The 17,903-nt window shown below is 40.8% G+C and overlaps 1 protein-coding gene across 1 annotated transcript in view; it reads right to left on the reverse strand.

The window, feature by feature from the left end:
• Window positions 1-17,903, reverse strand: part of LOC133661029 (plexin-A1-like) — a 234,172-nt gene that overhangs the window by 74,200 nt on the left and 142,069 nt on the right. The window lies entirely within an intron of this gene.

The raw sequence follows: 17,903 nt of genomic DNA on the forward strand, positions 1-17,903 counted from the left end.
CGAGAAGAGTATATGATATCATCATTGCTAAATTTTAACCAAACCACAACTATTGAACTCTCTACCTGACACTTTGATAAGTATACCTGCACTTGTCACTGTCAGGTTCAAACATTGATGACATCTATTAAACAAGACAAGAGGCAAATAATTAAACAGAGACAGAATTCAATTTGGACTCAATATTGAGGAGAGTCGTCTGTACACTGTACCCTTGCACAGTATCTCAGCACGCTCTGCCAAAAGATTGCACGCCTCCTTCTTTTATTTTGGACCCTCCCCGACCACATGGCCACCCCGGTTTCCAAAGGACAAAGGTCGCAAAAAGTTCACAGAAAAGGTCGTAAACAATTCACAGAAAAGGTCAGTTCAAAAAGAGTTCGTAAAATAGTTCAAAAAGAGGTCCATAAAATAGTTCAAAAAGAGTTCGTAAAATACTTCGAAAAGAGGTCGTCTGGAAATTGGGCAGATCCTGTCATCTCTACGCTTTGAAGAACAATATCTTTCTGTTGATTACCATGCATGAAAGAACACAGTGGAGTTTTACGCGAGCCTTACTCTTGGTAGGTTTCAAAGACAGCTTTTGTCTTCTTGCCTGGAACTCATTTCAACACAAAAGTTTTTTTGTGATAACTTACAAACAATTATTCTAACAGTCACTTTCAAAAAACAAACACAATCGTGTTGCCATGTTTAGTTTTTACAAATGTTTACTAATTGGTTTTTATCTAGTCTGCACTTTGTCTGTGTTATTATTAGGGACCGATGTCCCTTTGGGACTGAGGACCCTATTGAATTTCTAGCGTTTTATTATTATACCGCCGCCTCTTTGAGCTGTAATTTGACCCCCTTAACATGCTTCAAAACTCACCAAATTAGACAAATACATCAGGACTGGCGAAAATTGCGATCTAATCAAAAAAACCAAACCCCAAAACTCAAAATTGCGCTCTAGCGCCCCCGAGGAAGAAAACACAGACAAAACTGCCTGTAACTCCCAGTAGGAATGTCGTAGAGACATGAAACAAAAACCTCTATGTAGGTCTCACTTAGACCTATATTTCATACACTGACAAGCCCCAGCAAAAAATCAACAGGAAGTTTGCAATTCCCCCTTCAAAACAAAAGTTGTGTAAAAACAGTCACCTTTTTTCAAACATTGTCCCCTCTGAGCGCGTTTGTCGTGTCAGCTTCAAATTAGCACAGGAGAGAGATTGAACCCTTCTGATTAAAAGTTGATGAAAGAGTTTTAATTACTGCTCCGGTTTGGATTTTATGAGCCCTCAAAGTCGGTCCCGTCCATCGCTGCTTGCAGCTTTAATTAGGGTCCGCACAGGACCTTTTCAAAAGGAATCCCAAAGGGAGTCCTTTTGCAATGGGACGAAAGGACCCTATTGAAATTGTAAGGTTTTATTATTATTATTATTATTATTATTATTATACCGACCCCACAAAGAACGCTAATTTGACCCACTTAACATGCTCCAAAACTCACCAAATTTGACACACAAATCAGGACCTGCGAAAATTGCAAGTTATTAACAAAACCAACCCCCAAAAATAAAAATTGCGCTCTAGCGCCCCCTAGGAAAAAATAAAAACAAACTGCCTGTAACTCCCACTAGGAAGGTCGTAGAGACATGAAACAAAAACCTATATGTAGGTCAGACTTAGACCTACATTTCATAATTTTACATCCTCGGGCAAAAACCAACAGGAAGTTGGCAATTTCCCCTTCAAAACAAATTTGTACTAAAAAAACCCGTTTTTGCCTCTTTGAGCTGTAATTTGACCCCCTTAAAATACTTCAAAACTCACAAAACTTCTCACACACATCGGTACTGGTAGAAATTGCGATCTCAAAAAATAACCGAACCCCGAAACTCAAATTTGTGCTCTAGAGCAATTTTTAAATAAAACAGAGAAAAAACTGCTCCTCAGAGGAAAACTCAGACAAAACTTCTTATAACTTCCGGTAGGAACATCTTAGAGACATGAAACAAATACCTCTATGTAGGTCTCGTTATTATTATTATTGGCTTTTATCTTGTTTGCACTTTGTCTGTATTATTACTAATATCATTATTATTGACTTCTCTTTGCCTTATTGTTTTTATTTTCCTATTTTTATTGATGTTAGATCTGTGTTGTTGTTGGGGACAAGTGTTGTAAATTAGCTTTGGCTACAAACACTATGATGCACACATTGGATAACTGTTTCAGATATCTATGTTTCCGTATCCGTCCCTATTTCAAATAAACCTTTATATAAACATTCGCAGCCCGCCTTCTTGCACACGACTTCCTCACGGTCCTCACTTGCGTCTCTATTTTGACCCTGGCACCATTAATCTGGTGAATACAATTACAGAACAGACTGACCTATGGTCCCTCCAATTCCCCTAGAGTTCTGTGAAAGGTGTGCGGAGGTACTAATGGGTACCGAGCATGTTGCTAATCACTGCGTCATTCATCCACAGCACGGACACACAATAGTCCCTCTGGTAATCTGTCATTACTAGGATAATTAGGGCTCAGGCTAATTGGATTAGAAATTAATGGGGGGGTGGGGTCATCTCTCGGAGTAGAGTGGGACCAGCACGGACTGGTATCACGTACTTAAAGCAAGTATAAATGGCGAGCACCACCGATTAATGACTTCCAGGAACATGAGAAGTAGGTTATGATGACCCTAACTTGAGATGAAAACACAACTACCGTATAATTCGGACTATAAGCCACTACTTTTTTCTAACGTTATGAACCCTGCAGCCCATAAGATGATTTATGGACCATAATGTTTTGTATTCAACACCGGCAAAGACACTGAAAAGATGTTATATTGTTTGTGCTATGGCGACCATCTTTCGGACGAGTTAGCTCACTGCAGGTGCTGCGGGTTGAAAATGTACTTCCTGTTTCGTGCCTTGAACCGGAAGTATGAGCGTCCGCTCGAAAGGACTCTTCATTCATCGCTCCAAGCAACGTTTGTAAGTTTTACAATGTAACTAAAACAATTCATACTTACTAAACCGTCCCATGTGTGATGTCTGTAGGAGTGTCTTAATGCATATTTGTACGTGCTATCGTTACGTAATCAAGCTAGCATCGTTAGAATTAGCACACAGGCTAACACGTTTACAGGTGTCTGTGTCGGTATTATCTTTTTGTATCGTTTCGGTTTCGTAAATTCACCAAAACGTCACCGTGGAGTTATTGAGACTGATTAGAGAGCTAGCTTCCGCAGCGAGTGGGTCCATGACGATGACTTCCGATTTGTTGTTCCAGACCACGGCAAACATTTCCGTGTTGTTCCAGACCACAGCAAACGTTCCCGATACATTTCAAAATTTCTGTCAACGAAGATTTGCGTCAGCCTGCGACACATAGTCATTTTGATAGTAGGCTGATATAGCTAATATAGACACTTACATCATGTGTTGTCTTCATTATAACATCTATAAAAGACATTTATTTTATTTTTTTAAATGTATTTTATTTTTATTTTTTATTTTATTTTTTATAAAATACATTTAAAGAAATGTTGATAGTAGGCTAATATAGACAAATCATGTGTTGTCTTCATTATAACACTTATATACGACTTTTAAAGTAAGTTTGTCAGTAGGCTAATATAGCTAATATAGACACTTACATCATGTGTTGTCTTCATTATAACACTTATATAAGACTTTTAAAGTAATTTTGATAGTAGGCTAATATAGACACTTACATCATGTGTTGTCTTCATTATAACACCTATATAAGACTTTTAAAGTCATTTTGATAGTAGGCTAATATAGCTAATATAGACACTTGCATCGTGTGTTGTCTTCCTTATAACACTTATATAAGACTTTTAAAGTAATTTTGATAGTAGGCTAATATAGACACTTACATCATGTGTTGTCTTCATTATAACACCTATATAAGACTTTTAAAGTCATTTTGATAGTAGGCTAATATAGCTAATATAGACACTTGCATCGTGTGTTGTCTTCCTTATAACACCCATATACGACTTTTAAAGGCCTACTGAAATGAATTTTTTTTATTTAAACGGGGATAGCAGATCTATTCTATGTGTCATACTTGATCATTTCGCGATATTGCCATATTTTTGCTGAAAGGATTTAGTATAGAACAACGACGATAAAGATTGCAACTTTTGGTATCTGATAAAAAAAAGGCTTGCACCTACCGGAAGTAGCGTGACGTAGTCAGTTGAACATATACGCAAAGTTCCCTATTGTTTACAATGATGGCCGCATGAAGTGAGAGAGATTCGGACCGAGAAAGCGACAATTTCCCCATTAATTTGAGCGAGGATGAAAGATTTGTGGATGAGTAAAGTGCAAGTGAAGGACTAGTGGGGAGTTGAAGCTATTCAGATAGGGAAGATGCTGTGAGAGCCGGGGGTGACCTGATATTCAGCTGGGAATGACTACAACAGTAAATAAACACAAGACATATATATACTCTATTAGCCACAACACAACCAGGCTTATATTTAATATGCCACAAATTAATCCTGCATAAAAACACCTGCGTGTTTGTTATGCTAGCTCCTAGCTCCTCTGCTAGCTCCTAGCTCCATAGAACACGCCAATACAATTCAAACACCTGATCAACACACACAATCACTCAGCCCAAAAGACCGTTTACCTAACCCAAGGTTCATAAAGCTTATATATTTTTAAAAAGTTACGTACGTGACGCGCACATACGGTCAAGTTATCGAATGTTTAGCAGCCAAGGCTGCATACTCACGGTACCTGATATTCAGCTGGGAATGACTACAACAGTAAATAAACACAAGACATATATATACTCTATTAGCCACAACACAACCAGGCTTATATTTAATATGCCACAAATTAATCCTGCATAATAACACCTGCGTGTTTGTTATGCTAGCTCCTAGCTCCTCTGCTAGCTCCTAGCTCCATAGAACACGCCAATACAATTCAAACACCCGATCAACACACACAATCACTCAGCCCAAAAGACCGTTCACCTAACCCAAGGTTCATAAAGCTTATATATTTTTAAAAAGTTACGTACGTGACGCGCACTTACGGTACGGTACGTGTTATGCTAGCTCCTAGCTCCTCTGCTAGCTCCTAGCTCCATAGAACACGCCAATACAATTCAAACACATGATCAACACACACAATCACTCAGCCCAAAAGACCGTTCACCTAACCCAAGGTTCATAAAGCTTATATATTTTAAAAAAGTTACGTACATACGCAAAAAAAAGCCAAAGCTGCATACTCACAGTAGCACGTCTGCGTCTTTGTCATCCAAATCAAAGTAATCCTGGTAAGAGTCTGTGTTGTCCCAGTTCTCTACAGGCGTCTGTGTATCCAAATCAAAAGTCCTCCTGGTTAGAGTCTCTGTTATCCGAGTTCTTCCATCTTGACTGCATCTTTCGGGAATGTAAACAAAGAAGCGCCGGCTGTGTACTGTTGTGGCTGACTACGTTCGAAAAATACGTCCATTTCGCACCGACAACTTTCTTCTTTGCTTGCTTGGCTTCCTTCTCCATAATGCAATGAACATGATTGAAACAGATTCACGAACACAGATGTCCAGAATACTGTGGAATTATGAAATGAAAACAGAGCTTTTTCGTACCGGCTTCAATGTGGAAGGCATACCCGTGTTCGTCGGGCTACGTCACGCGCATACGTCATCCTCAGAGGCGTTTCGAACCGGAAGTTTAGCGGCAAATTTAAAATGTCACTTTATAAGTTAACCCGGCCGTATTGGCATGTGTTATAATGTTAAGATTTCATCATTGATATATAAACTATCAGACTGCGTGGTCGGTAGTAGTGGGTTTCAGTAGGCCTTTAAAGTCATTTTGGTAGTGGGCTAATATAACTAATTTAGACACTTACATCATGTGTTGTCTTCATTATAACACCTATGTAAGACTTTTTAAAGTAATTTTGATAGTAGGCTAATATAGCTAATATAGACACTTGCATCATGTGTTGTCTTCATTATAACACTTATATAAGACTTTTAAAGTAATTTTGATAGTAGGCTAATATAGACACTTACATCATGTGTTGTCTTCATTATAACACTTATATAAGACTTTTAAAGTAATTTTGATAGTAGGCTAATATAGCTAATATAGACACTTGCATCGTGTGTTGTCTTCCTTATAACACTCATATAAGACTTTTAAAGTCATTTTGGTAGTAGGCTAATATAACTAATATAGACACTTACATCATGTGTTGTCTTCATTATAACACCTATGTAAGACTTTTTAAAGTAATTTCGATAGTAGGCTAATATAGCTAATATAGACACTTGCATCGTGTGTTGTCTTCATTATAACACTTATATAAGACTTTTAAAGTCATTGTGATAGTAGGCTTATATAGACACTTATATCGTGTGTTGTCTTCATTATAACACCTATATAAGACGTTTAAAGTCATTTTGATAGTAGGCTAAAATAGACACTTACATCATGTGTTGTCTTCATTATAACACCTATACACGACTTTTAAAGTCATTTTGATAGTAGGCTAATATAACTAATATAGACACTTACATCATGTGTTGTCTTCATTATAACACCTATATACGACTTTTAAAGTAATTTTGATAGTAGGCTAATATAACTAATATAGACACTTACATCATGTGTTGTCTTCATTATAACACCTATATACAACTTTTAAAGTCATTTTTATAGTAGGCTAATATAGCTAATATAGACACTTACACTTACTAGTGGGTCCGTGACGGTGACTTCCGTTTTGTTTGATCGGCTGTTTTACTGCCCTGTGCCAACATTTAAGGCATGTAAATAAACATTTACAAACTATTTTGTACCGGTACATATCTGCGGTCATAATAGAAGTACAAATATATTCTTCTCCTTAAAATCTGGTATGTGCGGCTACTATATAGCCCGGAGAATACGATACAATGAAACTTCTCATTCAAATTGCCCTCAAGATGATTCAATTTAGAATATCCTTTTGAAGAAAAGTAAGCCTTTAAGTCCAACAAAAAGCTGGGATCTTACAAAGTGTTGCCATTGGAAGTTGGATGTCTTCAGACATGTGTGGGGAATGTCACACCACGATCAACACTCCTCCATGCTACCTGCTATCTCACTCATCTTTGCAGGGAGATGATTACCAGAAGAGGTGTGGAAGTTAATCGCACAGCTGTACAGGAAAGTGAGCAGAAAGACACAAAGGGAACAAAGAGCCAGAATACCAAAGTGATATAATGATTGAGCGTTTTCTCTCCGACTCCGACAAGGCTTATGGTGAACAACTTTGCTTCTTCCTCTCCCTGGTTTTGTGTCTTTTCAATTCGCCGCGTCTTTCTTTCAGCGTGTGTTTTAGCACCAGACAAAGGAGTGATTGGCACACAGCGGCGCGCTAGTCAAGAGTCTCCAGATATGGTAATCAAATCTCTTCCTCTATTCGGCCGGCCTTATCAAAACACACCCAAATACAAAACTTGTCATTTCCACAGGCAAACAAAGAGCAGTCTTTTGATAGAAGCTCAAAGACTTTCTAGTCTCCCGCTCACAGTCCCGGCGCTCTACTTCCATTCAAAGTCTGTTTTCCTGTCTCATCTAAAACACGTCTGCTTGTGTCAGAGGCTCCGACTATTGCGGCCGCCTGAGCAGAGATAACATCTACTAGTTAGAAAGAGGGGAGAGATTGAGGGCGACAGGGGGCACGCAGCCAGAGATGCTCTGAAGATTAAGCAAGATATGCTTCACGGGTTTATCAGCGAGATCGCAGCAAAGCCAAAATGCCGTTTAGTTCAATGTCTTTGTAACGCACAAGAAACATTACAAGTACATGCTAGTAATTTAGGTGAAAGTACGGTCTGGAAGCTGTCTCTCGGCTAATTGTTATGCTTTAGGTCAGTGTTTTTCAACCTTTTTTGAGCCGAGGCACATTTTTTGCGTTGAAAAAAAATGCGGAGGCACACCGCCAGCAGAAATCATTAAAAAAACGAAACTCAGTCGACGGTAAAAAGTCGTCGTCGCAATTGTTGGATATGACTTGTTTGGGTCCCACATCAAACTTAAGAGAGTCAATGACTTCAACATAAAAGTAGGTGACAGTGTCATCACCAGGAAAGATGCGGTCACCTACCTAGGTTCCATTCTAGAGGCTAACCTTTCCTGTGACAAAATGGCAACCAAGGTAATCAAAAAGGTTAACCAACGAACGAGATTTCTCTACAGAATTTCCTCTCTGGTCAACAAAAGCACCTTGAGGATTCTGGCGGGAACTCTCGTTCAACCCTTTTTCGATTACGCATGCACCTCCTGGTACCCTAGCACCTCCAAAACCCTCAAATCTAAACTCCAAACATCTCAGAACAAGCTAGTCAGGTTACTTCTAGACCTCCACCCCAGATCCCACCTCACTCCTACCCACTTCTCTAAAGTGGGCTGGCTCAAGGTGGAGGACAGAGTTAAACAACTTGCACTGAGCCTAGTCTATAAAATCCGCTACACCTCCCTGATACCGAAGTACATGTCAAACTACTTCCTTAACGTAAATGACCGCCATAACCACAACACCAGGGGGTGCTCCACTAACCACGTTAAACCCAGATTCCGATCTAACAAAGGTCTTAACTCATTCTCTTTCTATGCCACATCAATGTGGAATGCGCTCCCAACAGGTATAAAAGAAAGGGCATCTCTATCCTCCTTCAAAACCGCAATAAAAGTTCACCTCCAGGCAGCTACAACCCTAAACTAACACCCTCCCCGGATTGCTAATAATCAAATGTAAACAATCAAATGCAGATACTTTTTCTTTTTCTTATGCCTTCTGATCTCTCTCTCTCTCTCTCTCTCTCTCTCTCTCTATGTCCACTACTTGATGTCCATACCCCCCCCCCCTCCACACCCCTGATTGTAAATAATGTAAATAATTCAATGTGATTATCTTGTGTGATGACTGTATTATGATGATAGTATATATGATAGTATATATCTGTATCATGAATCAATTTAAGTGGACCCCGACTTAAACAAGTTGAAAAACTTATTCGGGTGTTACCATTTAGTGGTCAATTGTACGGAATATGTACTTCACTGTGCAACCTACTAATAAAAGTCTCAATCAATCAATCAATCACTTAAAGGCCTACTGAAAGCCACTACTACCGACCACGCAGTCTGATAGTTTATATATCAATGATGAAATCTTAACATTGCAACACATGCCAATACGGCCGGGTTAACTTATAAAGTGCAATTTTAAATTTCCCGCTAAACTTCCGGTTGAAAGCGCCTTTGGATGATGACGTATGCGCGTGACGTAGCCAGTGAAACAGAAGTATCGGTACCCCATTGAATCCAATACAAAATAGCTCTGTTTTCATCTCATAATTCCACAGTATTCTGGACATCTGTGTTGGTGAATCTTTTGCAATTTGTTTAATGAACAATGAAGACTGCAAAGAAGAAAGTTGTAGGTGGGATCGGTGTATTAGCGGCGGACTACAGCAACACAACCAGGAAGACAGAGATGGATAGCAGACGCGCTAGCCGCCGAACTCACCTTAACTTCCTCCGTCTCGCCGACCGCATCTGTGATCGGGTGAAGTCCTTCGTCGCACCGTCGATCGCTGGAACGCAGGTGAGCACGGGTGTTGATGAGCAGATGAGGGCTGGCTGGCGTAGGTGGATAGCTAATGTTTTTAGCATAGCTCTGTGATGTCCGGTTGCTAAGTTAGCTTCAATGGCGTCGTTAGCAACGGCATTGTTAACCTTCGCCAGGCTGGAAAGCATTAACCGTGTATTTACAGGTCCATGGTTTAATAGTATTGTTGATCTTCTGTCTATCCTTCCAGTCAGGGGTTTATTTCTTTTGTTTCTATATGCAGTTAAGCACGATGCTATCACATTAGCTCCGTAGCTAAAGGGTTTCGTCGATGTATTGTCGTGGAGATAAAAGGCACTGAATGTCCATTTCGCGTTCTCGACTCTCATTTTCAAGAGGATATAGTATCCGAGGTGGTTTAAAATACAAATCCGTGATCCACAATAGAAAAAGGAGAGAGTGTGGAATCCAATGAGCCCTTGTACCTAAGTTACGGTCAGAGCGAAAAAAGATATGTCTTGCACTGCATTCTAGTCCGTCACTCTAACGTTCCTCATCCACGAATCTTTCATCCTCGCTCAAATTAATGGGGTAATCGTCGCTTTCTCGGTCCGAATCGCTCTAGCTGTGTTGAAAACAATAGGAAAATGTGAGGAGGCTATCAACTGACTACGTCACGCTACTTCCGGTGGGAGCAAGGCTTTTTTTAAATCAGAGACCAAAAGTTGCGAACTTTATCGTCGTCGTTCGATACTAAATCCTTTCAACAAAAATATGGCAATATCGCGAAATGATCAAGTAAGACACATAGAATGGATCTGCTATCCCCGTTTAAATTAAAAAAAATCATTTCAGTAGGCCTTTAAAGCATAACAAAGCATGCATCAATATAGCTCTTGTCTCAAAGTAGGTGTACTGTCACCACCTGTTACATCACACCCTGACTTATTTTGAGTTTTTTGCTGTTTTCCTGTGTGTAGTGTTTTAGTTCTTGTCTCGCGCTCCTATTTTGGTGGCTTTTTCTCTTTTTTCGGTATTTTCCTGTAGCAGTTTCATGTCTTCCTTTGAGCGATATTTCCCGCATCTACCTTGTTTCAGCAATCAAGAATATTTCAGTTGTTTTTGTCCTTTTTTTTGGGGACATTGTTGATTGTCACGTCGTGTTCGGATGTACTTTGTGGACGCCGTCTTTGCTCCACAGTAAGTCTTTGCTGTCGTCCAGCATTCTGTTTTTGTTTACTTTGTAGCCTGTTCAGTTTTAGTTTCGTTCTGCGTAGCCTTCCCTAAGCTTCAATGCCTTTTCTTAGGGGCACTCACCTTTTGTTTATTTTTGGTTTAAGCATTAGACATCATTTTACCTGCACCCTGCCTCCCGCTGTTTCCCACATCTACAAAGCAATTAGCTACCTGCTGCCTACTACACCAGGGGGAGCTCTAGACAGCGCCGACACTCAACAACAACACATCACCAACAATATTTTTAACCCAAATAGGTGAAACTGCATTATCTTCCACGGCACACCTGACTGTATCTCACGGCACACCGGTGTGCCGCGGCGCACAGTGGTTGAAAAACACTGCCTTAGGTTACCAGCAAAAATCCGGGTTATGAACCTCCCCAATGCAAGTTGGCGTAACGGATGTCAGAGTGAACCTCGTTAGAACCGACGAGGTAGGGCTGGGCGATATGGCCTTTTATTCGTGTTAAGAAAGTTAAAAGTTAAAGTACCAATGATTGTCACACACACACTAGGTGTGGCGAAATTATTCTCTGCATTTGACCCATCACCCTTGATTACCCCCTAGGAAGTGAGGGGAGCAGTGGGCAGCAGCGCCCGGGAATCATTTTTGGTGACTCAACCCCCAATTCCAACCTTTGATGCTGAGTACCAAGCAGGGAGGTAATGGCTCCCATTTTAATAGTCTTTGGTATGACTAGGCCGGGGTTTGAACTCAAAACCTACCAATCTCACCTCACTCCTACCCACTTCTCCAAAGTGGCTCAGGGTGGAGGACAGAGTAAAACAACTTGCACTGAGCCTGGTCTATAAAATCCGCTACACCTCCCTGATACGAAGTACATGTCAAACTACTTCCATAACGTAAATGACCGCCATAACCACAACACCAGGGGGAGCTCCACTAACCACGTTAAACCCAGATTCCGATCTAACAAAGGTCTTAACTCATTCTCTTTCGATGCCACATCAATATGGAATGCACTCCCAACAGGTGCAAAAGAAAGGGCATCTCTATCCTCCTTCAAAACCGCACTAAAAGAACACCTCCAGTCAACTACAACCCTAGACTAACACCCTCCCCCCACCACATCCCACCTCCCCGGATTGTAAATAATCAAATGTATATACTTGTTCTTATGCTTAGTAGTAACAGACCTACACTGTTACTATGTCCATTTCTCAGATGATACAATTGTTGATGATTGAAGTGCTGATATCAACAAAACCTAACCCCCCGCCCCAAATTATTTTGGGCTCAACAGTAAAGGAACTAATCTTTACTCTAACAAACATCACACATATGTAGAGAATCACAAGTCGGCAACATGTAGAAAGACAACCCCCCCCCCCCCCTCCAAACACACACACACACACACACACACACACACACACACACACACACACACACACACACACACACACACACACACACACACACACACACATTGGCAGGGCCTGGGTTCTTTTAATTGGTTTCTAAGGGCAACAATAATGCCTTTCCATCCTCTTGGGGCAGAGCAGGCTGGAGATGATGGATGACCAGGCAGCATCCAAGGCCAGCACTAGGACACTGCTGCACTACACTTGGGGACCAGACGTGGGTGTTGTGGCTAATTTCATATATATATTCCCAAACTTAACCTTTTTTTTTACTTTTCTTGACACCTTTCAGAATCAAATGCAGTGTTTCCCATAAACTGCCAAGATACCTGCGGCGGTGGGGGCGTGGCTATGGGCGTGGTCACCATGACATAATCGAGTAATTTGCATAATTTACAACAATGATATGATTTTCTCTAAAAAGGCTCAAAAAATGTATACTTACTAATTAATAATAACAGTTTTGTTTTAAACGTCCATCCATCCATTTTACAATATAATTACAACACTTTATGTACATATTTATATACAGATTTGAACAATAAGTTATTCACTAAAATATATTTATTAATTGTGGTTCTTACAAAAAATATATCTTGTAAAATATAAACGCTAAAATGTCTCTTAAAGCTCTGCCCCTTTTAATTAGTGCATACTAAATAATTTAACTTTAGCCTACTACTACAACCATATTATTTACCAGCAACATAAAGTGAAACAGAGGCAGAGGTGTCCTGCCACAGTCAGTAACAAATAAACAGAAAACAGTAGTGGTCAAATACAAATAAGGCAACAAGAGAAGTATCCTACACTTCTCTTTTGTAAAGTAAATCTGAACAGCCTATATGGGCATCTACATTAACTCTATGATTTGCCTGAGAAGCTGGACAAGAAAAAAAATAAAAATAAAAATTATTTTTTCTTTTTTTTAAATTTAAAAAATAAAAAAAAATAAAAAATCTATTTGTGGCGGACGTAATTCTTTCGTGGCGGGCCGCCACAAATACATGAATGTGTGGGAAACACTGAAATGCTCATTCAACTATTGTCACAAAGTTGATTGAAAAAAACCCAAATTGTCCGAAACCAATCACGAGAACCCTTAATCATCATTTGCTGTGTTTGGAGCCGATTGTAGCTCCCAAAGGTACAGTAGGGAAGGGATTCATAAGGCCCCATTCTCTGGGTGGATCTCGCATGAGAGGAAGAGGGAGGGGGCGGGGGTCATCATTTTGCAATGCAGTCTGCTGAAAATGATGGAAAGCACCACACTACATAGCAACTGGTGCTGTGGTCAACGCTGGAATTGCCACACAAGACACGTTTTAAGATACTTAAAGTGGATAGTGCACACACCAATTATCGGCTGCACAACATCAAGGCCGCGGAACAGAGACACACTGCAGGCTTACACACACACACATGCATCCACAAAAAATATACACCACATACACATACCCCACCCCCAATCCAACACCCTTGACGCTAATCCCATAGGAGTGATGGACGGACGGGCAGCGCCTGAAGAGCTGCAGCCTGCCACCATGGCCTCCCACTCCCTCCCCTCTGTTGCGAGATATCTCGAGATGTATGTTGTAATATGTATATATGCTTTGCTATGGAGGTTTTTTCCCACTCCAGATTTAGGAGCCCAGTCTAGATTGTATTTTTTTACTCATCCTTCCCCAGAGTTGACCTTTTTCCCATCTTTTACAGGGCGCCTTGTGGGGATCCATCAGCGTTCTTGTTCTGTAACCCTGTACACTGTTTGTTTGTCTCATCTTGAACGAGTTTGTGCTGAAAACAAAGTTTCGTTGTACTTGTGCAATGACAATAAAGACCTACCTACCTACCTACCTACCTACCTACCTACCTACCTAACTACCTACCTACCTACTTACCTATCTACCTACCTACCAATTGGCCACGTTCCATGCGTCAGGTAAACCGAGAATACATGAACAAACAATCTGGTGTATGCTATCCAGTGTAATGATGAATGCACTGATTCACATATTGGGGAAATAAAACAACCACTAAGCCGATCTACAACTAGGGGGAAAAACCATCCCTATCGCTCACATACAACACTGTCCTTTCAACCATTCCTAAAAGACTGCAATTTAGGCCATGTCTAAACTAAGTCGTTTAACCCCTTAAACAAATAATTATTTAGCCTAAGCCCCGTTTCAGCCACACTAAATCCTCTATTGGGTCTTGGGGCACTAGGAGGTTAACCCCTTTACTACTGTTACCCCAGGTGGCCCTTGGCAAAGGCCTAGTACCTGACTGACCCCTAGCCAGGGATACGGTGAAGACCTCAACGGCGGAGCTGGCGGAAGACGGTAGATGTAAGAACCACCGCAACGGCTGCGATGGCGGAAGAAGGCACCCCCACATCCATGTTGGCCCAGTTATGGGGAAATAACAACCCGAGACCTCAACGGTGGAACAGGCGGAGGATGACTGCTAACCCTATGGAGCGTCACAAGGGCTGGGAAGGCGGATGAAGGCTGCAGCAGAAAAGGGTCCCCGGTCGTCTTGGACTCCATGCCACTGGACCCTTACCCAGATCTGTCAAGGATCATGTGGTTGACTGTCTGTGCACCAGTCTCCCCATGTTAAACAAAGTCACGCACAGGCATCCTTAATAAAGGGATACCCCCCTACCAGGAGGATCGTCATACTCGTTCGAGTGACCGCCATTGATGATGATGGTCAGTGTTTGGACTAACGTGTTACTGTAACGCCGTTACTTTCGGTGGTAAATAGTAATCTAACGCGTTATTTTTTATATTCAGTAACTCAGTAACTACATGATGCGTTACTGCGTTATTTTACGTTTTTTTTAAATGTAGTATCGGCTAGAAACTGAGAAGATCTGAGTGTGTTTTATTGGAGCGCTGCGGAAGAGGCGACGGAGAAGAGGCGCACCGCGCGCTGTATGTGTGTGTGTGGGAGGGGGCGTGTCTCTGTTTACTAACAAGACACGGCGAAGCCGAGTTTCTTAACATGGAGATATTCTCACTACTTTTCTTTTGTCGACCACAAAGAAAAGAACATTTTAGTTAAATGTAGGTTGTGTCTTGGATCAAAGATCCTATCCTAGCAAATCAAATCTGCTGAAACAGCTGCAAAAGCAACATGCTTCGACGAAGCTAGTAAAGAGAGACACACTTCCCCTCCTAAGCAACAGCGGCTAGAATTTTAACGAGGCACTGCTAGCCAGGACAACATTGATAGAGCCATTGCAGCGTATGTGCTAGAAGACATGCAAGCTATTTCTACAGTGGAGTCACCCGCTTTCAGGCAGCTAATTGGCACGGTACCGGGCGTCAAATGGCACCTGGACAGTGAGTACATAAAAATGGAAAGCGAGCTAAAGAAAACACTCCAAACTCTGCCTCTGCTCATCATTCAGCACTGCAGGTACACACACTCTGTCAATTCTCTTATATACTCTTTCATTCTAGACTTCTAGAGTGTTTGATTATCACATCACTCTAAATGTATAGACTATAAAGTTCACAAACATAAAGAGGGATGCTAGTGGGCCAGGCCAATATTTCCTTATCTCTAAACTAAAACTGGGGAAATGTGTAGAGTGTTCTGAGCTTCAGACATGATTTTATTTCACAATTCCTTGGGAGAAAAAAAACGCCTGGTTAGGCTTTGTGTATGTAGTGTGTGCCTTCCTTGGTTTACAGCTATGTTGTTATTATGCTGTTTGTTACTTATGTATGTTATGTTGCAGCTATTTAAAATAGTTTTGTCAATTTGTTCTGGCCTGAAACAAATTGGCCCTTTGAAACATATCTTTGTCTGTGTGTGTTGTATGTAGAGCACATTGCTTAGCAGAGTTCAGTGATGCAAATGCATGTCAAGTTTATCAACAGATTGTATTATTCTCCAGTGCAATAACAGTACTGAAATGAAGGCTAAAAGGGCATTAATAATGCAATGCCTTATATAAAAAAAAATATATATATACCGTATTTCCTTGAATTGGGTGTATATTATCCGCATGCCTCGTATTACCGCCGGGTCAAACTCGTTTCGCAAAATAATTAGCGCATGCTTTGTTTTACCGCCGGGTCAAACTCATTTCGCAAAATAATTAGCATATGCCTCGTTTTACCGCCGGCTCAAACCTTTCTTCACCTTTCAAGGCATCATTTTCCAAAATGGAGGAGGCTAATTTCAATCATTTAAAATCGCATAAAGGGAAGAAGATAAAGAGCTATTCAGTAGGATTTAAGGTCCAAGCTATTGAATGTGCTAAAAAGAACAGTAAGCGGCTATGTTTTATTAATATACCGGTAGCTGCGTGTGTCGAATATGAGTCATTAATTGACTCCCGCCTCATGGTGGTAGAGGGCGCTAGTGATCCCAGGGAGCATTTTTGCGACTACTCGGCTGCAGAAGAAGTGACAACAAGCAGCAACAGTTAGCAGCGATCGTTTATTTTTTCCTCTCGCCTGGACTTTTAACATGGAGGATTACATACAGTATCTAAAATAAAACAGTTTTCTAAACAGGACTTTCAATCGAAGCAGGCGGTAATAATTAAAGGAAGATCTCCATCGAGACAAAGAGACTTTTAAAACTGAAGAAAGATAAGGAAGACTTCTATAAACAAGTTATCAATGCTTTTGGTAAGAAGGAGCGGCGCATGGACTTCATTTATAAATAAATGGGTTATACTGGTATAGCGCTTTTCTACCTTCAAGATACTCAAAGCGCTTTGACACTATTTCCACATTCACCCATTCACACACACATTCACACACTGATGGCGGGAGCTGCCATGCAAGGCGCTAACCAGCACCCATCAGGAGCAAGGGTGAAGTGTCTTGCCCAAGGACACAACAGACGTGACTAGGTTGGTAGAAGGTGGGGATTGAACCCCAGTAACCAGCAACCCTCCGATTGCTCCGATTGCTGGCACGGCCATTCTACCAACTTCGCCACGCCGTCCCCTAAGTAAAGGTAAGACCATAATACATTTTTTTTAATTAAATGTGCTTTTCATGATGGTATCCTTACGTCACACTCAAATTTATAAGCGCATGCCTAAATTTAACGCATGCCTTTGGTAAGCGCCGGAGTGAGAAGAGGGGTTTTAAAATAATTAGCGCATGCTTGCAATTACCGCATGCCTTTGGTAAGCGCCAGAGTGAGAAGAGGTTTTAAATTAAGTACCGCCCGGCGCTAATTCAAGGAAATACGGTATGTATATATACACTACCGTTCAAAAGTTTGGGGTCACATTGAAATGTCCTTATTTTGAAGGAAAAGCACTGTACTTTTCAATGAAGATAACTTTAAACTAATCTTAACTTTAAAGAAATACACTCTATACATTGCTAATGTGGTAAATGACTATTCTAGCTGCAAATGTCTGGTTTTTGGTGCAATATCTACATAGGTGTATAGAGGCCCATTTCCAGCAACTATCACTCCAGTGTTCTAATGGTACAATGTGTTTGCTCATTGGCTCAGAAGGCTAATTGATGATTAGAAAACCCTTGTGCAATCATGTTCACACATCTGAAAACAGTTTAGCTCGTTACAGAAGCTACAAAACTGACCTTCCTTTGAGCAGATTGAGTTTCTGGAGCATCACATTTGTGGGGTCAATTAAACGCTCAAAATGGCCAGA

Source organism: Entelurus aequoreus, linkage group LG01 (genome assembly GCF_033978785.1).
Source record: "Entelurus aequoreus isolate RoL-2023_Sb linkage group LG01, RoL_Eaeq_v1.1, whole genome shotgun sequence".
Classification (NCBI taxonomy): domain Eukaryota; kingdom Metazoa; phylum Chordata; class Actinopteri; order Syngnathiformes; family Syngnathidae; genus Entelurus; species Entelurus aequoreus.